The sequence below is a fragment of the Pseudophryne corroboree genome, chromosome 6, assembly GCF_028390025.1.
Source record: "Pseudophryne corroboree isolate aPseCor3 chromosome 6, aPseCor3.hap2, whole genome shotgun sequence".
Taxonomy (NCBI): domain Eukaryota; kingdom Metazoa; phylum Chordata; class Amphibia; order Anura; family Myobatrachidae; genus Pseudophryne; species Pseudophryne corroboree.
Genome location: NC_086449.1, coordinates 826,105,576 through 826,129,771, shown reverse-complemented (window position 1 = coordinate 826,129,771; position 24,196 = coordinate 826,105,576).

Genomic DNA, 24,196 nt, shown 5'->3' with positions numbered 1-24,196 from the left:
TGGATTTGGCCGAAAGCAGGTCATTGGTGACTTTCACTAGGGCAGTCTCAGTTGAGTGGAGTGGGCGAAAGCCAGATTGTAGTGGATCGAGGATGGAGTTGTCAGAGAGGTAGCTTGTGAGACGGCTGTAGACTAGTCGTTCAAGTAATTTGGAGGCGAAAGGGAGAAGAGAGATGGGGCGGTAGTTAGTGGGTGATGAGTAGTCGAGGTTGGGTTTTTTGAGAATAGGCGAGACCAGAGCATGTTTGAATGGTGAGGGGAAGATGCCGGTGGAGAGGGACAGGTTAAAGAGGTGAGCAAGGTGGGAGCAGGCAGTGGGGGAGAGGGAGCGGAGAAGACGGGAGGGAAGGGGGTCCAGGGGGCAGGTGGTGGGGGGGTGAGGATAAGATGAGGGAGTGGACTTCCTTTTCTGAAGTGGGATGGAAGGAGGACAGGGTGGGATAGATGGAGGGGAGGGATAAAGGGGGTAGGGGGGTAGCAGAGGGGTGACGGCGGGAGATGTCGTGTCGGATATCCTCAATTTTGGAGATGAAGAAGGAGGCAAAGTCAGTGGCAGTGAGGGAGGATGGGAGGGGGCGAAGGAGAGTGTTGAAAGTTTCAAAGAGACGGCGTGGACAGGAGGACTGAGAAGAGATGAGTGCTTGGAAAAAGGATTGCTTGGCGAAGGAAAGAGCAGAGCTGTAGGAGGAGAGAATAAACTTGAAATGGAGTAAGTCCGCCAGAGAGTGAGATTTCCTCCAGGAGCGTTCAGCGGAGCGTGAGCATTTTTGTAAGAAACGTGTTAGTTTGGTGTGCCAGGGTTGGGGTTTGGAGCGGCGGAGGGGGACAGAGGAGAGGGGGGCCACAGTCGAGAGCAGCGGTTAGGGAAGAGTTATAGAAGGTGGCTGCCTGGTTGGGACAAGTCATAGTGGAAAGAGGAGAGAGGAAAGTCTCGAGGGAGGACATGAAAATGGGGTTGAGAGACCCGAGATTGCGCCTGGTGGTGGTGGGTCTGGGCGTGGAGAGGAGGAGGGAGGCTGAGAGGGTGAAAGAAAGCAGATGGTGGTCAGAGAGAGGGAAGGGAGAGTTTGAGAAATCAGAGAGATCACATCGGTGGGTGAAGACAAGGTCGAGGGAGTGGCCGAGATTGTGAGTAGTGGTGGAGGTCCATTGAGAAAGTCCAAAGGAGGTGGAAAGGGCGAGAAGATTAGTGGAAGCGGCATTAGTGATGTCAGTAGGGATGTTAAAGTCTCCGAGGATGACAGAGGGGAGGTCGGAGGAGAGAAAGTGGGGAAGCCAGGCAGCAAAGTTGTCAAGGAAAGGTGAACAGTGGCTAGGGGGGCGGTAGATCACTGCCACAAGGAGGTGAATGGGGTAGAAGAGGCGGATAGTGTGGACCTCGAAGGTTGAGAAGGTGAGAGAGGGCTCAGGTGGGATGACACGAAAGGTGCAGTTAGGGGAGAGAAGGACGCCCACGCCTCCACCCTGGCGACCATCAGTTCTGACTGTGTGGGTGAAGGAGAGGCCTCCGTAGGAGAGGGCAGCAGGGGAGGTGGTGTCAGAGGAGGAGAGCCAGGTTTCAGTGATGGCGAGAAGGTGAAAAGAGTGGGAGATGAAGAGGTCATAGATAGTTGGCAGCTTGTTGCAGATTGATCTAGCATTCCAGAGTGCACAGGAGAAAGGAAGGGAGGGGACATGGGAGATAGGGATAAGGTTGGCTGGGTTCTGAGTGTTTGTGGGTGATTTTGAATTTGGGGGGTGAGACCTGGCAGTGAGGATTGGTATGTGACAGGATCGAGGAGCCATAATTTGGTACAGTAGTGTTCAGGGGAATAGAATGGTGTAGGTGTAATATAGAATGAACAAGGAGAATGTGGGGTGTAATGTAAGCAAAAGACAGTGCAAACAGAATTTTAAGAAATAATGGGGGTAATTCCAAGTTGATCGCAGCAGGATTTTTGAGAGCAATTGGGCAAAACCATGTGCACTGCAGGGGAGGCAGATATAACATGTGCAGAGAGAGTTAGATTTGTGTGGGTTATTTTATTTCTGTGCAGGGTAAATACTGGCTGCTTTATTTTTTCACTGCAAATTAGATTGCAGTTTGAACACACCCCACCCAAATCTAACTCTCTCTGCACATGTTATATCTGCCTCCCCTGCAGTGCACATGGTTTTGCCCAATTGCTAACAAAAATCCTGCTGCGATCAACTTGGAATTACCCCCAATGTTAGGAACGGAAAGGCTGAGATGGATACACAGTGGTTGTAGATTGTGTAAATGAGAGTGTGAGCAATGTGTGAAAGCAGTAGGGCTGCGACTTACTCAGACAGGTTGTTCAGTATCCAGGCTGTGCAGGCTGCAGGCATTACTAGTAGTGGTATGGGTAACTCACTGTAGTCTGTTGGTTGCAGTTCTTTTGTGGAGATGGGGGAGATAGTCTGCTGTCCCTCTGTTTCTCTCCTGTTTATCTCCGTATATCTCCATAGATTATATCATCATACTTTGCACTAACATACTTAGCAACAAAAGATGCTTGCAGCATTGATCTATACTAGTTAAATAACCATGCAGACATGGATACAGGGTTAATTGATAGCAGCCCCCACCCTCTGAAAACTCCACCCACAACAAAAGGTTGCCTCAAGGTGTGAACAAATCACTATACCCCCAATAATACACAGTGAGAACAGACTATAGTCTGGCCTAGAAATAACTAGTTAAAGATAAAATTATCAATACCTAGCATAGTACAAAAAGCATGTAATGGCTGGATGTCAAAGTTGCAGCAGTGAGAGATTGTCAATACCTGAGGAACACAAAGAGAGGGCAGAGGTCACATCAGCTGAGGCATCTCCGTATATCTCCATAGATTATATCATCATACTTTGCACTAACATACTTAGCAACTAAAATGCTTGCAGCCTAAGATGCTTGCAGCATTGATCTATAGGGCAGCATACTACAGTACAGCACAGAGGGGTTAGGGAAGCACAGTGCAGTGTAATGCAGAGGTGTTAGGGCAGGACAAGACTGTACAACAGAGGGGGTTAGGGCAGCACAGGATAGTATAACAGAAGGGTTAGGGCAGCACAGGACAGTATAATACAGAGGGGTTAGAGAAGTACAGGACACTATAACACGGAGGGGTTAGGGAAGCACAGGACAGTATAACGCGGAGGGGTTAGGGAAGCACAGTGCAGTATAACGTGGAGGGGTTAGGGAAGCACAGTGCAGTATAACGCAGAGAGGTTAGGGAAGCACAGTGCAGTATAACACGGAGGATTTAGGGAAGCACAGGACAGTATTACGCGGAGGGGTTAGAGAAGCACAGTGCAGTATAACGCGGAGGGTTTAGGAAAGCACAGGACAGTATAACACGGAGGGTTTAGGGAAGCACAGGACAGTATAACACGGAGGGGTTAAGGAAGCACAGTGCAGTATAACACGGAGGGGTAGGGAAGCACAGTGCAGTATAACACGGAGAAGTTAGGGAAGCACAGTGCAGTGTAATACGGAGGGGTTAGGAAAGGGCAGTGCAGTATTGTCAGGTTCTGTTTAGTTTGTGTCCCCGGAGGGGGCGCTAGTGGGTCAGTGGAGGTAGGATGGAAGAAGTGAGGAGGCCGGATTGGATTCCTGCGCATGTGCGCAATGTTGTTTATTAAACAATAGGCTTTAAACAATATGGCAGCAGGAATACTTGATAACAACAGAAACAAATGCAATTGTGAATATGCAGCGTGGAAGCTGAGAGTCTATGGCAAAGTCTGTATGGTAAGTTCAATCGATCAGGGGATCGATGTGTCGGTATGGGAACCGATAGTTGTTGGACAGTGGAGCCAGCAGAGATGTTGGTGGGAATAGCAAACCTGGTAGCAATTGCAGGAGACAAGTGTTAAAGTTCTCAGTGCAGTTTGAAATTGAATAACACTGGCAGCTTGCAGGCTGATGAACAGGTGTAGATGATGAGATGCACCTGGAGGAGAGTCTCTACTGCAGAGGGCTGGAGCACACTGTAGCTGGTAAAGGTGTGAAGCTAGAACTCAAGTGCAAGGGTTGCTGGTGCTTGTGGTTCCACGGTAGTACAGGAACAAACTGGAAAGCAAAGCAGGTAAACGGAGGAACTGGAGAACGGAGCCAGAGACACAGGTCATAGGAGTGACACGAAGTCCAGGACAAGGACTGACTCACTCTGCTGCTCCTGATATACCCCCCGGTCTGCAGGCATTGGCTGGAAGGGAAACGAGGAGGTGCGGCCAAGCTCCGGATTGGCTGATGCGGCAGTCTGAGGAAAGCTGTCATGGCGGCGCCCATGCCGCGGCCCGGCGGGAACGCCCGCTGACAACAGGAGCGTTCCTAGGCCCAGGCTGACGTCCGGCGACAAGGCGACCAGTGACAGCGAGACGTAGAGACCACGGACGGGGACTGCACCGACGGACAGATGCAGCTGTGGTAAGTCGATTCCTGACAGTACCCCCCCCTTTACGGGTGGGCACCGAACACCCACGTGGCTTGGAAGGATGAGTTCTGTGAAAAACATGGACCAACCTTGGAGCATGAACATCTGTAGCATTTACCCAACTCCTCTCCTCAGGACCATAACCGGACCAGTCAATGAGATATTGCAGACGACCGTACCGGCAACGGGAATCCAGAATCTTCTCTATTTCGAACTCAATGCCCCGTTGGGTTCGTACTTTGGGGCCAACTGGGAGAGCTCTTTGGAACCGATTCAGGATCAAGGGTCTAAGGAGAGAGACATGAAAGGCATTAGGTATTCGTAAGTAAGGAGGTAATCTGAGCTTGTACGCTACAGGACTGATGACTTTGTCAATGGAAAAAGGACCAATGAAGCGTGGTGCAAACTTCATCGATGGCACTCTGAGACGAAGGTTCCGAGTGGAAAGCCAAACCCTATCATTGGGTTTTAGGCTGGAAACCGCACGTCTTTTGCGGTCGGCAAAGAACTTGTATCGACTTGAGGCCTTTTTAAGGGAAACATGAATTTTCCTCCAAGTAGCTGAAAACTGACTTAGAACAGAAGTGGCTGCAGGAACATCGATGTTTGGTAGATCTTGGAAATCTGGGACACGAGGATGTTGCCCATATACAGCGAAGAACGGGGTGGTCTCCGTGGCAGTATGATAGCGAAAGTTGTGAGCGAATTCAGCCTACGGAAGCAGGTCTGCCCAGTCATCTTGGGAAGATGAAACATAAAGTCTCAAGAAGGTCTCCAAGTCTTGATTCACCCTTTCCGTCTGTCCATTCGTCTGAGGGTGGTAGGCTGACGCAAAACTTAAGGTTGACTTGCAGGGCAGAACAAAGGGCTCTCCAAAATCTTGCTACAAACTGAACTCCACAGTCAGATATGATTTCAGTAGGCAGTCCATGTAAACGGAAAATCTCCCGTAGGAAGACTTGAGCAAGTTTTGGGGCGGAAGGGAGACCTTGGAGTGGAACAAAATGGGCCATTTTGGTAAACCTGTCGACAACTACCCAGATGGTATTGAATCCTTGAGAGGAGGGTAGATCGGAGATGAAGTCCATGGACAGGTGAGACCAGGGACGGCTGGGTACGGATAATGGTTGTAACTGACCTGCCGGAGACTGTCTGGGAGTCTTATGCTGGGCACACTTGGGGCAGGATGCCACGAAGTCCTTGATGTCGACCTTCATTTTCGGCCACCAGTAAGTTTCAGACAGGAACTTGAAAGTCTTTAGGACACCAGGATGCCCTGTGAACTTGGACTGATGAGCCCAAGACAGCAATTTAGAACGAAGCTCAGGGGAAACAAAAATCTTGCCAGGAGGCGGAACAGGAGAAACTTGAGACGAGGCAAACACAACTGGATTCAAAATAGAATGCGGAACTGGATCGGAAATCTCCTCTTCGGATTCCATAGAACGAGACAGAGCATCAGCTTTGGTATTCTGAGAACCTGGACGGAAATGAAGCTTAAAGTTGAAACGAGAGAAGAACATTGCCCACCGGGACTGGCGAGGATTAAGACACTGGGCTGCCTTTAGGTAGAGGAGGTTCTTGTGATCCGTATAGATGTTAAATGGGAACTTTGCTCCTTCCAGGAGATACCTCCACTCCTCAAGAGCCAGCTTGATCGCCAGTAGTTCTTGGTCACCGATGGAGTAATTAACTTCCGCAGGAAGGAATTTGCGAGAGAAGAACCCACAAGGATGAATCTTCCCATCAGCCCCTATTTGGGAAAGAACAGCTCCAACTCCCACTGTAGACGCATCTACCTCCAACTCGAATGGCTTGTCCACATCTGGTTGCGACAGAACTGGGGCGGACATAAAAACCTGCTCGATTTTTTGAAACGCAGCCAAGGCATCTTCTGGCCAGTTGGAATGATCTGCCCCCTTTCGAGTTAGGCTGGTAATAGGAGCAATGAGAGTTGAGAATCCTCTGATGAACTTCCTATAATAATTAGCGAATCCCAGGAATCGCTGAATGGACTTGAGTACTCGGAATAGACCAATTAGCAATTGCTTCTAATTTTGTCGGGTCCATCTGGAGATCCGATCCAGAAATTATATACCCTAGGAAGGGTATGGAAGAAACTTCGAAGGTACATTTAGACAACATGCCGTAGAGACAGTTCTCACGAAGACGTCGGAGGACCTCACGAACTTGTAGGCGATGTGAGGAGAGATCTTGAGAGAAGATAAGGATATCATCCAGGTAGACTACGAGATATTTGTACAGGACATCACGGAAGATTTCGTTAACAAAGTGCTGGAACACTGCTGGGGCATTGCTCAACCCGAATGGCATTACTAGGTACTCGTAATGACCATCCCGAGTATTAAAGGCAGTTTTCCATTCATCACCACTTCGGATCCTGATGAGATTGTAGGCACCGCGGAGATCTAACTTGGTGAAGATGCGGGCTCCCTTGACTCTGTCAAATAATTCAGTGATGAGAGGTAATGGATAGCTGTTTTTGACGGTAATATTGTTGAGCCCCCGGTAATCGATGCATGGACGTAATCCTCCATCTTTCTTTTTAACGAAGAAAAAACCCGCTCCAGCGGGTGAAGACGAAGGGCGGATGAATCCTTTCTGTAAATTCTCCCTGATGTACTCACTCATTGCCTCGGTTTCAGGTACAGATAACGGATAAGTACGCCCTCTAGGTGGCTTCTTGCCGGGAATGAGATCGATGGGGCAATCCCACTCTCTATGGGGCGGCAGAACATCGGCGGCCTTTTCGATGAAGACGTCAGAGAAATCTTGGTAGGCCACAAGAAGACTTGACTGAACTTTAACTTCTGAAGACCTCACAGGACGAACTTGGGCTAGGCAGGACTGATGGCAGTGTGAACCCCAAGAAGTCAGTTGTAACGTGGACCAGTCAATCTGCGGATTATGTAGCTGGAGCCAGGGCAGACCCAAAACGATCTCCTGGGTTGCCTGAGGGATGACTAGAAACTCAATTAATTCCGAATGCAGGAACCCGACTCCCAGAACAACTGGCTTGGTTTGATGAGAGATGGAACCCTTGGAAATTCGGCTACCATACACTGCAGTGATATAGGCTGGATATATGAGTTCGCAGATAGGCAGACGGAACTTATCAACTGCAGCTTGAGTAATGAAGTTTCCAGCAGCTCCACAGTCCACTAATGCAGTTACAGACTGGAGTCCAGCCCTAGTCTCTAAAGTCACAGGAAGGATAAGGTCTTGGTTTGAAGGAGCTTGTCTAGAAGATCCCAACTTGACTCCTCCTTTACAAGTCAGGATATGGCGTTTCCCGAGCGCGCTGTACAAGAATTAATTTGGTGACCTGTAGCCGCACAATAAAGACACAGTCTCTCTCGAAGTCTTCTTGACCGCTCCTCAGGGGTTAAGCGGGACCTATTAATTTGCATAGGCTCGTCAGAAGGTGGAGGCTGAAATTGTGTCGGAGGTACCATTCTTGGCTTGCGAGGCTCACTACGAGCACGCTCACTGTTGCGTTCGCGAATGCGAGAGTCCAACTTGATACACAAAGAAATTAACTCTGATAATTGCTCAGGAATGTCACGAGTGGCTAGTTCATCTTTAATCCGGTCAGAGAGTCCATGCCAGAAGGCTGCTACCAGTGCTTGGTTATTCCATTGAATCTCTGCGGCTAACGTCTGCTGGATGACGTATTGACCCATGCTACGGGTACCTTGACGAAGTTGGATAAGATCTGCAGAAGCTGATGTTGCGCGACCTGGTTCATCAAAGATGCGTCTGAAGGTTGACACAAATTCGGTATAGTTATTCATAAGAGGGTCGGCACGTTCCCACAGAGGAGACACCCAACTCAAAGCTGATCCAGAGAGCAGTGATATAATGTAAGCAACCTTGGATCTTGGCGTGGGGAAATTGTGTGATAACAACTCAAACTGGATTTCACATTGATTAAGAAACCCGCGACATAGCTTGGGACTGCCATCATATTTGCTGGGCACGGGCAGGTGCAAGCGTGACACTGGAGTTGATGCAGCTGGTGAAGGAGAACCCGCTGCACTTGCAGGCGCAGGGGTGACTGGAACTGAAGAAACAAGAGCACTGGGCAGAGATTGTTGTAGTGTATCGAGACGGGAGGACATTCCTTGCAGGAACTGGAACATCTGCTGCTGCGCAGCCTCTTGACCATCCAAGCGGGAGACCAGATTTTGTAAGGCCCCTGACCCCACATTCTGACCACCATCCAAGTCCATCGGTCCTGGACTTACTGTCAGGTCCTGTTTAGTTTGTGTCCCCGGAGGGGGCGCTAGTGGGTCAGTGGAGGTAGGATGGAAGAAGTGAGGAGGCCGGATTGGATTACTGCGCATGTGCGCAATGTTGTTTATTAAACAATAGGCTTTAAACAATATGGCAGCAGGAATACTTGATAACAACAGAAACAAATGCAATATAATATGGAGGGGTTAGGGAAGCACAGTGTAGTGTAATATAGAGGGGTTAGGGAAGCACAGGACAGTATAATATGGAGGGGTTAGGGAAGCACAGTGCAGTATAAGATGGAGGGGTTAGGGAAGCACAGTGCAGTATAATATGGAGGGGTTAGGGAAGCACAGTGCAGTATAACACGGAGGGGTTAGGGAAGCACAGTGCAGTGTAATATGGAGGGGTTAGGGAAGCACAGTGCAGTGTAATATAGAGGGGTTAGGGAAGCACAGTGCAGTATAATGAGGGGTTAGGGAAGCACAGTGCAGTATAATATGGAGGGGTTAGGGAAGCACAGTGCAGTGTAATATAGAGGGGTTAGGGAAGCACAGTGCAATGTAATATAGAGGGGTTAGGGAAGCACAGTGCAGTGTAATATAGAGGGGTTAGGGAAGCACAGTGGAGTGTTATATAGAGGGGTTAGGGAAGCACAGTGCAGTATAATATGGAGGGGTTAGGGAAGCACAGTGCGGTGTGATATAGAGGGGTTAGGGAAGCACAGTGCGGTGTAATATAGAGGGGTTAGGGAAGCACAGTGCAGTATAACATGGAGGGGTTAGGGAAGCACAGTGCAGTATAATATGGAGGGGTTAGGGAAGCACAGTGCAGTGTAATATAGAGGGGTTAGGGAAGCACAGTGCAGTATAATGAGGGGTTAGGGAAGCACAATGCAGTATAATATGGAGGGCTTAGGGAAGCACAGTGCAGTATAATATGGAGGGGGTAGGGAAGCACAGTGCAGTATAATATGGAGGGGTTAGGGAAGCACAGTGCAGTGTAATATAGAGGGGTTAGGGAAGCACAGAACAGTATAATATGGAGGGGTTAGGGAAGCACAGTGTAGTATAATATGGAGGGGTTAGGGAAGCACAGTGCAGTATAATGAGGGGTTAAAGAAGCACAGTGCAGTATAATATGGGGGGGTTAGGGAAGCACAGTGCAGTATAACGCGGAGGGGTTAGGGATGCACAGTGCAGTATAACGTGGAGGGGTTAGGGAAGTATAGTGCAGTGTTATATAGAGGGGTTAGGGAAGCACAGTGCAGTGTAATATAGAGGGGTTAGGGAAGCACAGTGCAGTATAATGAGGGGTTAGGGAAGCAAAGTGCAGTATAATATGGAGGGGTTAGGGCAGTACAGTGCAGTATAATGAGGGGTTAGGGCAGCACAGTGCAGTATAACACGGAGGGGTTAGGGAAGCACAGTTCAGTATAACACGGAGGGGTTAGGGAAGCACAGTGCAGTATAATATGGAGGGGTTAGGGAAGCACAGTGCAGTATAATATAGAGGGGTTAGGGAAGCACAGTGCAGTATAACACGGAAGGGTAGCACAGTGCAGTATAATATGGAGGGGTTAGGGAAGCACAGTGCAGTATAATGCGGAGGGGTTAGGGAAGCACAGTGCAGTGTAATATGGAGGGGTTAGGGAAGCACCGTGCAGTATAATATGGAGGGGTTAGGGAAGCACAGTGCAGTGTAATATAGAGGGGTTAGGGCAGCACAGTGCAGGATAATGAGGGGTTAGGGAAGCACAGTGCAGTATAATATGGAGGGGTTAGGGAAGCACAGTGCAGTATAATATAGAGGGGTTAGGGCAGCACAGTGCAGTATAATATGGAGGGGTTAGGGTGGGAAGCACAGTACAGTGTAATATAGAGGGGTTAGGGAAGCACAGTGCAGTGTAATATAGAGGGGTTAGGGCAGTACAGTGCAGTAAACTATGGAGGGGTTAGGGAAGCACAGTGCAGTGTAATATGGAGGGGTTAGGGAAGCACAGTGCAGTATAACGCAGAGGGGTTAGGGAAGCACAGTGCAGTATAATATGGAGGGGTTAGGGAAGCACAGTGCAGTGTAACATGGAGGGGTTAGGGAAGCACAGTGCAGTGTAATATGGAGGGGTTAGGGAAGCACAGTGCAGTATAATATGGAGGGGTTAGGGAAGCATAGTGCAGTGTAATATAGAGGGGTTAGGGAAGCACAGTGCAGTATAATATGGAGGCGTTCGGGCAGTACAGTGCAGTTTAATATGGAGGGGTTAGGGCAGTACAGTGCAGTATAATATGGAGGGGTTAGGGAAGCACAGTGCAGTGTAATATGGAGGGTTTAGGGAAGCACAGTGCAGTATAATATAGAGGGGTTAGGGAAGCACAGTGCAGTGTAATATGGAGGGGTTAGGGAAGCACAGGGCAGTATAATATAGAGGGGTTAGGAAAGCACAGTGCAGTATAATATGGAGGGGTTAGGGAGGGAAGCACAGTGCAGTATAATATGGAGGGGTTAGGGAAGCACAGTGCAGTATAATATAGAGGGGTTAGGGAAGCACAGTGCAGTATAATATGGAGGGGTTAGGGAAGCACAGTGCAGTAAAATATAGATGGGTTAGGAAAGCACAGTGCAGTATAATATGGATGGGTTAGGGAAGCACAGTGCAGTATAATATGGAGGGGTTAGGGAAGCACAGTGCAGTATAATATGGAGGGGTTAGGAAAGCACAGTGCAGTATAATATGGATGGGTTAGGGAAGCACAGTGCAGTATAATATGGAGGGGTTAGGGAAGCACAGTGCAGTATAATATGGATAGGTTAGGGAAACACAGTGCAGTATAATATGGAGGGGTTAGGGAAGCACAGTGCAGTATAATATGGAGGGGTTAGGGAAGCACAGTGCAGTGTAATATGGATGGGTTAGGGAAGCACAGTGCAGTATAATATGGAGGGGTTAGGGAAGCACAGTGCAGTATAATATGGAGGGGTTAGGGCAGTACAGTGCAGTATAATATGGAGGGGTTAGGGAAGCACAGTGCAGTATAATATGATGGGGTTAGGGAAGCACAGTGCAGTGTAATATGGAGGGGTTAGGGAAGCACAGTGCAGTGTAATATGGAGGGGTTAGGGAAGCACAGTGCAGTATAATATGGAGGGGTTAGGGAAGCACAGGGCAGTGTAATATAGAGGGGTTAGGGAAGCACAGTGCAGTATAATATGGAGGGGTTAGGGAAGCACAGTGCAGTGTAATATAGAGGGGTTAGGGAAGCACGGGGCAGTATAATGAGGGGTTAGGGAAGCACAGTGCAGTATAATATGGAGGGGTTAGGGAAGCACAGTGCAGTGTAATATGGAGGGGTTAGGGAAGCACAGTGCAGTATAATATGGAGGGGTTAGGGAAGCACAGTGCAGTGTAATATAGAGGGGTTAGGGAAGCACAGGGCAGTATAATATGGAGGGGTTAGGGAAGAACAGTGCAGTATAATATGGATGGGTTAGGAAAGCACAGTGCAGTATAATATGGAGGGGTTAGGGAAGCACAGTGCAGTATAATATGGATGGGTTGGATTAGGGAAGCACAGTGCAGTAAAATATGGAGGGGTTAGGAAAGCACAGTGCAGTATAATATGGAGGGGTTAGGGAAGCACAGTGCATTATAACACAGAGGGGTTAGGGAAGCACAGTGCAGTATAATATGGAGGGGTTAGGGCAGTACAGTGCAGTGTAATATAGAGGGGTTAGGGAAGCACAGGGCAGTATAATGAGGGGTTAGGGAAGCACAGTGCAGTATAATATGGAGGGGTTAGGGAAGCACAGTGCAGTGTAATATAGAGGGGTTAGGGAAGCACAGTGCAGTATAATATGGAGGGGTTAGGGAAGCACAGTGCAGTGTAATATAGAGGGGTTAGGGAAGCACAGGCAGTATAATATGGAGGGGTTAGGGAAGCACAGTGCAGTATAATATGGAGGGGTTAGGAAAGCACAGTGCAGTATAATATGGATGGGTTAGGGAAGCACAGTGCAGTATAATATGGATGGGTTAGGGAAGCACAGTGCAGTATAATATGGAGGGGTTAGGGAAGCACAGTGCAGTATAATATGGATGGGTTAGGGAAGCACAGTGCAGTATAATATGGAGGGGTTAGGGAAGCACAGTGCAGTATAATATGGAGGGGTTAGGAAAGCACAGTGCAGTATAATATGGAGGGGTTAGGGAAGCACAGTGCAATATAATGAGGGGTTAGGGAAGCACAGTGCAGTATAATATGGAGGGGTTAGGGAAGCACAGTGCAGTATAATATGGAGGGGTTAGGAAAGCACAGTGCAGTATAATATGGAGGGGTTAGGGAAGCACAGTGCATTATAACACAGAGGGGTTAGGAAAGCACAGTGCAGTATAATATGGAGGGGTTAGGGCAGTACAGTGCAGTATAATATGGAGGGGTTAGGGAAGCACAGTGCAGTGTAATATGGAGGGGTTAGGGAAGCACAGTGCAGTATAATATGGAGGGGTTAGGGAAGCACAGTGCAGTATAATATGGAGGGGTTAGGAAAGCACAGTGCAATATAATGAGGGGTTAGGGAAGCACAGTGCAGTATAATATGGAGGGGTTAGGGAAGCACAGTGCAGTATAATATGGAGGGGTTAGGAAAGCACAGTGCAGTATAATATGGAGGGGTTAGGGAAGCACAGTGCATTATAACACAGAGGGGTTAGGAAAGCACAGTGCAGTATAATATGGAGGGGTTAGGGCAGTACAGTGCAGTATAATATGGAGGGGTTAGGGAAGCACAGTGCAGTATAATATGGATGGGTTAGGGAAGCACAGTGCAGTATAATATGGAGGGGTTAGGGAAGCACAGTGCAGTAAAATATAAAGGGGTTAGGAAAGCACAGTGCAGTATAATATGGATGGGTTAGGGAAGCACAGTGCAGTATAATATGGAGGGGTTAGGGAAGCACAGTGCAGTATAATATGGAGGGGTTAGGGAAGCACAGTGCAGTATAATATGGACGGGTTAGGAAAGCACAGTGCAGTATAATATGGATGGGTTAGGGAAGCACAGTGCAGTATAATATGGAGGGGTTAGGGAAGCACAGTGCAGTATAATATGAAGGGGTTAGGGAAGCACAGTGCAGTATAATATGGATGGGTTAGGGAAGCACAGTGCAGTATAATATGGAGGGGTTAGGGAAGCACAGTGCAGTATAATATGGATGGGTTAGGGAAGCACAGTGCAGTATAATATGGAGGGGTTAGGGAAGCACAGTGCAGTAAAATATAAAGGGGTTAGGAAAGCACAGTGCAGTATAATATGGATGGGTTAGGGAAGCACAGTGCAGTATAATATGGAGGGGTTAGGGAAGCACAGTGCAGTATAATATGGAGGGGTTAGGGAAGCACAGTGCAGTATAATATGGAGGGGTTAGGAAAGCACAGTGCAGTATAATATGGATGAGTTAGGGAAGCACAGTGCAGTATAATATGGAGGGGTTAGGGAAGCACAGTGCAGTATAATATGGATAGGTTAGGGAAGCACAGTGCAGTATAATATGGAGGGGTTAGGGAAGCACAGTGCAATATAATATGGAGGGGTTAGGGAAGCACAGTGCAGTATAATATGGAGGGGTTAGGGAAGCATAGTGCAGTATAATATGGATGGGTTAGGGAAGCACAGTGCAGTATAATATGGAGGGGTTAGGGAAGCACAGTGCAGTATAACATGGAGGGGTTAGGAAAGCACAGTGCAGTATAATATGGAGGGGTTAGGGAAGCACAGTGCAGTATAATATGGAGGGGTTAGGGAAGCACAGTGCAGTATAATATGGAGGGGTTAGGAAAGCACAGTGCATTATAATATGGATGGGTTAGGGAAGCACAGTGCAGTATAATATGGAGGGGTTAGGGAAGCACAGTGCAGTATAATATGGATGGGTTAGGGAAGCACAGTGCAGTATAATATGGAGGGGTTAGGGAAGCACAGTGCAGTATAATATGGAGAGGTTAGGGAAGCACAGTGCAGTATAATATGGATGGGTTAGGGAAGCACAGTGCAGTATAATATGGAGGGGTTAGGGAAGCACAGTGCAGTATAATATGGATGGGTTATGGAAGCACAGTGCAGTATAATATGGAGGGGTTAGGGAAGCACAGTGCAGTGTAATATGGAGGGGTTAGGGAAGCACAGTGCAGTGTAATATGGAGGGGTTAGGGAAGCACAGTGCAGTATAATATGGAGGGGTTAGGAAAGCACAGTGCAGTATAATATGGAGGGGTTAGGAAAGCACAGTGCAGTATAATATGGAGGGGTTAGGGAAGCACAGTGCAGTATAATATGGATGGGTTATGGAAGCACAGTGCAGTATAATATGGAGGGGTTAGGGAAGCACAGTGCAGTGTAATATGGAGGGGTTAGGGAAGCACAGTGCAGTGTAATATGGAGGGGTTAGGGAAGCACAGTGCAGTATAATATGGAGGGGTTAGGAAAGCACAGTGCAGTATAATATGGAGGGGTTAGGGAAGCACAGTGCAGTATAACACAGAGGGGTTAGGGAAGAACAGTGCAGTATAATATGGAGGGGTTAGGGCAGTACAGTGCAGTATAATATGGAGGGGTTAGGGAATCACAGTGCAGTGTAATATGGAGGGGTTAGGGAAGCACAGTGCAGTATAATATGGAGGGGTTAGGGAAGCACAGTGCAGTGTAATATAGAGGGGTTAGGGAAGCACAGTGCAGTATAATATGGAGGGGTTAGGGAAGCACAGTGCAGTGTAATATAGAGGGGTTAGGGAAGCACAGGGCAGTATAATGAGGGGTTAGGGAAGCACAGTGCAGTATAATATGGAGGGGTTAGGGAAGCACAGTGCAGTATAATATGGAGGGGTTAGGGAAGCACAGTGCAGTATAATATGGATGGGTTAGGGAAGCACAGTGCAGTATAATATGGAGGGGTTAGGGAAGCACAGTGCAGTATAATATGGAGGGGTTAGGAAAGCACAGTGCAGTATAATATGGAGTGCTTAGGGAAGCACAGTGCAATATAATGAGGGGTTAGGGAAGCACAGTGCAGTATAATATGGAGGGGTTAGGGAAGCACAGTGCAGTATAATATGGAGGGGTTAGGAAAGCACAGTGCAGTATTATATGGAGGGGTTAGGGAAGCACAGTGCATTATAACACAGAGGGGTTAGGAAAGCACAGTGCAGTATAATATGGAGGGGTTAGGGCAGTACAGTGCAGTATAATATGGAGGGGTTAGGGAAGCACAGTGCAGTGTAATATGGAGGGGTTAGGGAAGCACAGTGCAGTGTAATATGGAGGGGTTAGGGAAGCACAGTGCAGTATAATATGGAGGGGTTAGGGAAGCACAGTGCAGTATAATATGGAGGGGTTAGGGAAGCACAGTGCAGTGTAATATAGAGGGGTTAGGGAAGCACAGTGCAGTATAATATGGAGGGGTTAGGGAAGCACAGTGCAGTATAATATAGAGGGGTTAGGGAAGCACAGGGCAGTATAATGAGGGGTTAGGGAAGCACAGTGCAGTATAATATGGAGGGGTTAGGGAAGCACAGTGCAGTGTAATATAGAGGGGTTAGGGAAGCACAGTGCAGTATAATATGGAGGGGTTAGGGAAGCACAGTGCAGTGTAATATAGAGGGGTTAGGGAAGCACAGGGCAGTATAATATGGAGGGGTTAGGGAAGCACAGTGCAGTATAATATGGAGGGGTTAGGAAAGCACAGTGCAGTATACTATGGATGGGTTAGGGAAGCACAGTGCAGTATAATATGGATGGGTTAGGGAAGCACAGTGCAGTATAATATGGAGGGGTTAGGGAAGCACAGTGCAGTATAATATGGATGGGTTAGGGAAGCACAGTGCAGTATAATATGGAGGGGTTAGGGAAGCACAGTGCAGTGTAATATGGAGGGGTTAGGGAAGCACAGTGCAGTGTAATATGGAGGGGTTAGGATAGCACAGTGCAGTATAATATGGAGGGGTTAGGGAAGCACAGTGCAGTGTAATATAGAGGGGTTAGGGAAGCACAGTGCAGTATAATATGGAGGGGTTAGGGAAGCACAGTGCAGTGTAATATAGAGGGGTTAGGGAAGCACAGGGCAGTATAATGAGGGGTTAGGGAAGCACAGTGCAGTATAATATGGAGGGGTTAGAGAAGCACAGTGCAGTGTAATATAGAGGGGTTAGGGAAGCACAGTGCAGTATAATATGGAGGGGTTAGGGAAGCACAGTGCAGTGTAATATAGAGGGGTTAGGGAAGCACAGGGCAGTATAATATGGAGGGGTTAGGGAAGCACAGTGCAGTATAATATGGAGGGGTTAGGAAAGCACAGTGCAGTATAATATGGAGGGGTTAGGGAAGCACAGTGCAGTATAATATGGATGGGTTAGGGAAGCACAGTGCAGTATAATATGGAGGGGTTAGGGAAGCACAGTGCAGTATAATATGGATGGGTTAGGGAAGCACAGTGCAGTATAATATGGAGGGGTTAGGGAAGCACAGTGCAGTATAATATGGAGGGGTTAGGAAAGCACAGTGCAGTATAATATGGAGGGGTTAGGGAAGCACAGTGCAATATAATGAGGGGTTAGGGAAGCACAGTGCAGTATAATATGGAGGGGTTAGGGAAGCACAGTGCAGTATAATATGGAGGGGTTAGGAAAGCACAGTGCAGTATAATATGGAGGGGTTAGGGAAGCACAGTGCATTATAACACAGAGGGGTTAGGGAAGCACAGTGCAGTATAATATGGAGGGGTTAGGGCAGTACAGTGCAGTATAATATGGAGGGGTTAGGGAAGCATAGTGCAGTGTAATATGGAGGGGTTAGGGAAGCACAGTGCAGTGTAATATGGAGGGGTTAGGGAAGCACAGTGCAGTATAATATGATGGGGTTAGGGAAGCACAGTGCAGTGTAATATGGAGGGGTTAGGGAAGCACAGTGCAGTGTAATATGGAGGGGTTAGGGAAGCACAGTGCAGTATAATATGGAGGGGTTAGGGAAGCACAGGGCAGTGTAATATAGAGGGGTTAGGGAAGCACAGTGCAGTATAATATGGAGGGGTTAGGGAAGCACAGTGCAGTGTAATATAGAGGGGTTAGGGAAGCACAGGGCAGTATAATGAGGGGTTAGGGAAGCACAGTGCAGTATAATATGGAGGGGTTAGGGAAGCACAGTGCAGTGTAATATAGAGGGGTTAGGGAAGCACAGTGCAGTATAATATGGAGGGGTTAGGGAAGCACAGTGCAGTGTAATATAGAGGGGTTAGGGAAGCACAGGGCAGTATAATATGGAGGGGTTAGGGAAGCACAGTGCAGTATAATATGGAGGGGTTAGGGAAGCACAGTGCAGTATAATATGGATGGGTTAGGAAAGCACAGTGCAGTATAATATGGAGGGGTTATGGAAGCACAGTGCAGTATAATATGGATGGGTTAGGGAAGCACAGTGCAGTATAATATGGAGGGGTTAGGAAAGCACAGTGCAGTATAATATGGAGGGGTTAGGGAAGCACAGTGCAATATAATGAGGGGTTAGGGAAGCACAGTGCAGTATAATATGGAGGGGTTAGGGAAGCACAGTGCAGTATAATATGGAGGGGTTAGGAAAGCACAGTGCAGTATAATATGGAGGGGTTAGGGAAGCACAGTGCATTATAACACAGAGGGGTTAGGGAAGCATAGTGCAGTATAATATGGAGGGGTTAGGGCAGTACAGTGCAGTATAATATGGAGGGGTTAGGGAAGCACAGTGCAGTGTAATATGGAGGGGTTAGGGAAGCACAGTGCAGTGTAATATGGAGGGGTTAGGGAAGCACAGTGCAGTATAATATGAAGGGGTTAGGGAAGCACAGTGCAGTGTAATATGGAGGGGTTAGGGAAGCACAGTGCAGTGTAATATGGAGGGGTTAGGGAAGCACAGTGCAGTATAATATGGAGGGGTTAGGGAAGCACAGTGCAGTGTAATATAGAGGGGTTAGGGAAGCACAGTGCAGTATAATATGGAGGGGTTAGGGAAGCACAGTGCAGTGTATTATAGAGGGGTTAGGGAAGCACAAGGCAGTATAATGAGGGGTTAGGGAAGCACAGTGCAGTATAATATGGAGGGGTTAGGGAAGCACAGTGCAGTGTAATATAGAGGGGTTAGGGAAGCACAGGGCAGTGTAATATAGAGGGGTTAGGGAAGCACAGTGCAGTATAATATGGAGGGGTTAGGGAAGCACAGTGCAGTGTAATATAGAGGGGTTAGGGAAGCACAGTGCAGTATAATATGGAGGGGTTAGGGAAGCACAGTGCAGTATAATATGGAGGGGTTAGGGAAGCACAGTGCAGTGTAATATGGAGGGGTTAGGGAAGCACAGGGCAGTATAATATAGAGGGGTTAGGGAAGCACAGTGCAGTGTAATATAGAGGGGTTAGGGAAGCACAGTGCAGTATAATATGGAGGGGTTAGGGAAGCACAGTGCAGTATAATATGGAGGGGTTAGGGAAGCACAGTGCAGTGTAATATAGAGGGGTTAGGGAAGCACAGGGCAGTATAATATGGAGGGGTTAGGGAAGCACAGTGCAGTGTAATATAGAGGGGTTAGGGAAGCACAGTGCAGTGTAATATAGAGGGGTTAGGGAAGCACAGGGCAGTGTAATATGGAGGGGTTAGGGAAGCACAGGGCAGTGTAATATAGAGGGGTTAGGGAAGCACAGTGCAGTGTAATATGGAGGGGTTAGGGAAGCACAGTGCAGTATAATATGGAGGGGTTAGGGAAGCACAGTGCAGTGTAATATAGAGGGGTTAGGGAAGCACAGTGCAGTGTAATATAGAGGGGTTAGGGAAGCACAGTGCAGTATAATATGGAGGGGTTAGGGAAGCACAAGGCAGTATAATGAGGGGTTAGAGAAGCACAGTGCAGTATAATATAGAGGGGTTAGGGAAGCACAGTGCAGTGGAATATAGAGGGGTTAGGGAAGCACAGTGCAGTATAATATGGAGGGGTTAGTGAAGCACAGTGCAGTGTAATATAGAGGGGTTAGGGAAGCACAGGGCAGTATAATGAGGGGTTAGGGAAGCACAGTGCAGTGTAATTTTGTCAGGGGTTAGGGAAGCACAGTGCAGTGTAATATAGAGGGGTTAGGGAAGCACAGTGCAGTATAATATGGAGGGGCTAGGGAAGCACAGTGCAGTGTAATATAGAGGGGTTAGGGAAGCACAGGGCAGTATAATATGGAGGGGTTAGGGAAGCACAGTGCAGTATAATATGGATGGGTTAGGAAAGCACAGTGCAGTATAATATGGAGGGGTTAGGGAAGCACAGTGCAGTATAATATGGATGGGTTAGGGTAGCACAGTGCAGTATAATATGGAGGGGTTTAGGAAAGCACAGTGCAGTATAATATGGAGGGGTTAGGGAAGCACAGTGCAATATAATGAGGGGTTAGGGAAGCACAGTGCAGTATAATATGGAGGGGTTAGGGAAGCACAGTGCAGTATAATATGGAGGGGTTAGGAAAGCACAGTGCAGTATAATATGGAGGGGTTAGGGAAGCACAGTGCATTATAACACAGAGGGGTTAGGGAAGCACAGTGCAGTATAATATGGAGGGGTTAGGGCAGTACAGTGCAGTATAATATGGAGGGGTTAGGGAAGCACAGTGCAGTGTAATATGGAGGGGTTAGGGAAGCACAGTGCAGTGTAATATGGAGGGGTTAGGGAAGCACAGTGCAGTATAATATGGAGGGGTTAGGGAAGCACAGTGCAGTGTAATATGGAGGGGTTAGGGAAGCACAGTGCAGTATAATATGGAGGGGTTAGGGAAGCACAGTGCAGTGTAATATAGAGGGGTTAGGGAAGCACAGTGCAGTATAATATGGAGGGGTTAGGGAAGCACAGTGCAGTGTATTATAGAGGGGTTAGGGAAGCACAAGGCAGTATAATGAGGGGTTAGGGAAGCACAGTGCAGTGTAATATAGAGGGGTTAGGGAAGCACAGGGCAGTGTAATATAGAGGGGTTAGGGAAGCACAGTGCAGTATAATATGGAGGGGTTAGGGAAGCACAGTGCAGTGTAATATAGAGGGGTTAGGGAAGCACAGTGCAGTATAATATGGAGGGGTTAGGGAAGCACAGTGCAGTATAATATGGAGGGGTTAGGGAAGCACAGTGCAGTGTAATATGGAGGGGTTAGGGAAGCACAGGGCAGTATAATATAGAGGGGTTAGGGAAGCACAGTGCAGTGTAATATAGAGGGGTTAGGGAAGCACAGTGCAGTATAATATGGAGGGGTTAGGGAAGCACAGTGCAGTATAATATGGAGGGGTTAGGGAAGCACAGTGCAGTGTAATATAGAGGGGTTAGGGAAGCACAGGGCAGTATAATATGGAGGGGTTAGGGAAGCACAGTGCAGTGTAATATAGAGGGGTTAGGGAAGCACAGGGCAGTGTAATATGGAGGGGTTAGGGAAGCACAGGGCAGTGTAATATAGAGGGGTTAGGGAAGCACAGTGCAGTATAATATGGAGGGGTTAGGGAAGCACAGTGCATTATAACACAGAGGGGTTAGGGAAGCACAGTGCAGTATAATATGGAGGGGTTAGGGCAGTACAGTGCAGTATAATATGGAGGGGTTAGGGAAGCACAGTGCAGTGTAATATGGAGGGGTTAGGGAAGCACAGTGCAGTGTAATATGGAGGGGTTAGGGAAGCACAGTGCAGTATAATATGGAGGGGTTAGGGAAGCACAGTGCAGTGTAATATGGAGGGGTTAGGGAAGCACAGTGCAGTGTAATATGGAGGGGTTAGGGAAGCACAGTGCAGTATAATATGGAGGGGTTAGGGAAGCACAGTGCAGTGTAATATAGAGGGGTTAGGGAAGCACAGTGCAGTATAATATGGAGGGGTTAGGGAAGCACAGTGCAGTGTATTATAGAGGGGTTAGGGAAGCACAAGGCAGTATAATGAGGGGTTAGGGAAGCACAGTGCAGTATAATATGGAGGGGTTAGGGAAGCACAGTGCAGTGTAATATAGAGGGGTTAGGGAAGCACAGGGCAGTGTAATATAGAGGGGTTAGGGAAGCACAGTGCAGTATAATATGGAGGGGTTAGGGAAGCACAGTGCAGTGTAATATAGAGGGGTTAGGGAAGCACAGTGCAGTATAATATGGAGGGGTTAGGGAAGCACAGTGCAGTATAATATGGAGGGGTTAGGGAAGCACAGTGCAGTGTAATATGGAGGGGTTAGGGAAGCACAGGGCAGTATAATATAGAGGGGTTAGGGAAGCACAGTGCAGTGTAATATAGAGGGGTTAGGGAAGCACAGTGCAGTATAATATGGAGGGGTTAGGGAAGCACAGTGCAGTATAATATGGAGGGGTTAGGGAAGCACAGTGCAGTGTAATATAGAGGGGTTAGGAAAGCACAGTGCAGTATAATATGGAGGGGTTAGGGAAGCACAGTGCAGTATAATATGGATGGGTTATGGAAGCACAGTGCAGTATAATATGGAGGGGTTAGGGAAGCACAGTGCAGTGTAATATGGAGGGGTTAGGGAAGCACAGTGCAGTGTAATATGGAGGGGTTAGGGAAGCACAGTGCAGTATAATATGGAGGGGTTAGGAAAGCACAGTGCAGTATAATATGGAGGGGTTAGGGAAGCACAGTGCAGTATAACACAGAGGGGTTAGGGAAGAACAGTGCAGTATAATATGGAGGGGTTAGGGCAGTACAGTGCAGTATAATATGGAGGGGTTAGGGAATCACAGTGCAGTGTAATATGGAGGGGTTAGGGAAGCACAGTGCAGTATAATATGGAGGGGTTAGGGAAGCACAGTGCAGTGTAATATAGAGGGGTTAGGGAAGCACAGTGCAGTATAATATGGAGGGGTTAGGGAAGCACAGTGCAGTGTAATATAGAGGGGTTAGGGAAGCACAGGGCAGTATAATGAGGGGTTAGGGAAGCACAGTGCAGTATAATATGGAGGGGTTAGGGAAGCACAGTGCAGTGTAATATAGAGGGGTTAGGGAAGCACAGTGCAGTATAATATGGAGGGGTTAGGGAAGCACAGTGCAGTGTAATATAGAGGGGTTAGGGAAGCACAGGGCAGTATAATATGGAGGGGTTAGGGAAGCACAGTGCAGTATAATATGGAGGGGTTAGGAAAGCACAGTGCAGTATAATATGGATGGGTTAGGGAAGCACAGTGCAGTATAATATGGATGGGTTAGGGAAGCACAGTGCAGTATAATATGGAGGGGTTAGGGAAGCACAGTGCAGTATAATATGGATGGGTTAGGGAAGCACAGTGCAGTATAATATGGAGGGGTTAGGGAAGCACAGTGCAGTATAATATGGAGGGGTTAGGAAAGCACAGTGCAGTATAATATGGAGTGCTTAGGGAAGCACAGTGCAATATAATGAGGGGTTAGGGAAGCACAGTGCAGTATAATATGGAGGGGTTAGGGAAGCACAGTGCAGTATAATATGGAGGGGTTAGGAAAGCACAGTGCAGTATTATATGGAGGGGTTAGGGAAGCACAGTGCATTATAACACAGAGGGGTTAGGAAAGCACAGTGCAGTATAATATGGAGGGGTTAGGGCAGTACAGTGCAGTATAATATGGAGGGGTTAGGGAAGCACAGTGCAGTGTAATATGGAGGGGTTAGGGAAGCACAGTGCAGTGTAATATGGAGGGGTTAGGGAAGCACAGTGCAGTATAATATGGAGGGGTTAGGGAAGCACAGTGCAGTATAATATGGAGGGGTTAGGGAAGCACAGTGCAGTGTAATATAGAGGGGTTAGGGAAGCACAGTGCAGTATAATATGGAGGGGTTAGGGAAGCACAGTGCAGTATAATATAGAGGGGTTAGGGAAGCACAGGGCAGTATAATGAGGGGTTAGGGAAGCACAGTGCAGTATAATATGGAGGGGTTAGGGAAGCACAGTGCAGTGTAATATAGAGGGGTTAGGGAAGCACAGTGCAGTATAATATGGAGGGGTTAGGGAAGCACAGTGCAGTGTAATATAGAGGGGTTAGGGAAGCACAGGGCAGTATAATATGGAGGGGTTAGGGAAGCACAGTGCAGTGTAATATGGAGGGGTTAGGAAAGCACAGTGCAGTATACTATGGATGGGTTAGGGAAGCACAGTGCAGTATAATATGGATGGGTTAGGGAAGCACAGTGCAGTATAATATGGAGGGGTTAGGGAAGCACAGTGCAGTATAATATGGATGGGTTAGGGAAGCACAGTGCAGTATAATATGGAGGGGTTAGGGAAGCACAGTGCAGTGTAATATGGAGGGGTTAGGGAAGCACAGTGCAGTGTAATATGGAGGGGTTAGGATAGCACAGTGCAGTATAATATGGAGGGGTTAGGGAAGCACAGTGCAGTGTAATATAGAGGGGTTAGGGAAGCACAGTGCAGTATAATATGGAGGGGTTAGGGAAGCACAGTGCAGTGTAATATAGAGGGGTTAGGGAAGCACAGGGCAGTATAATGAGG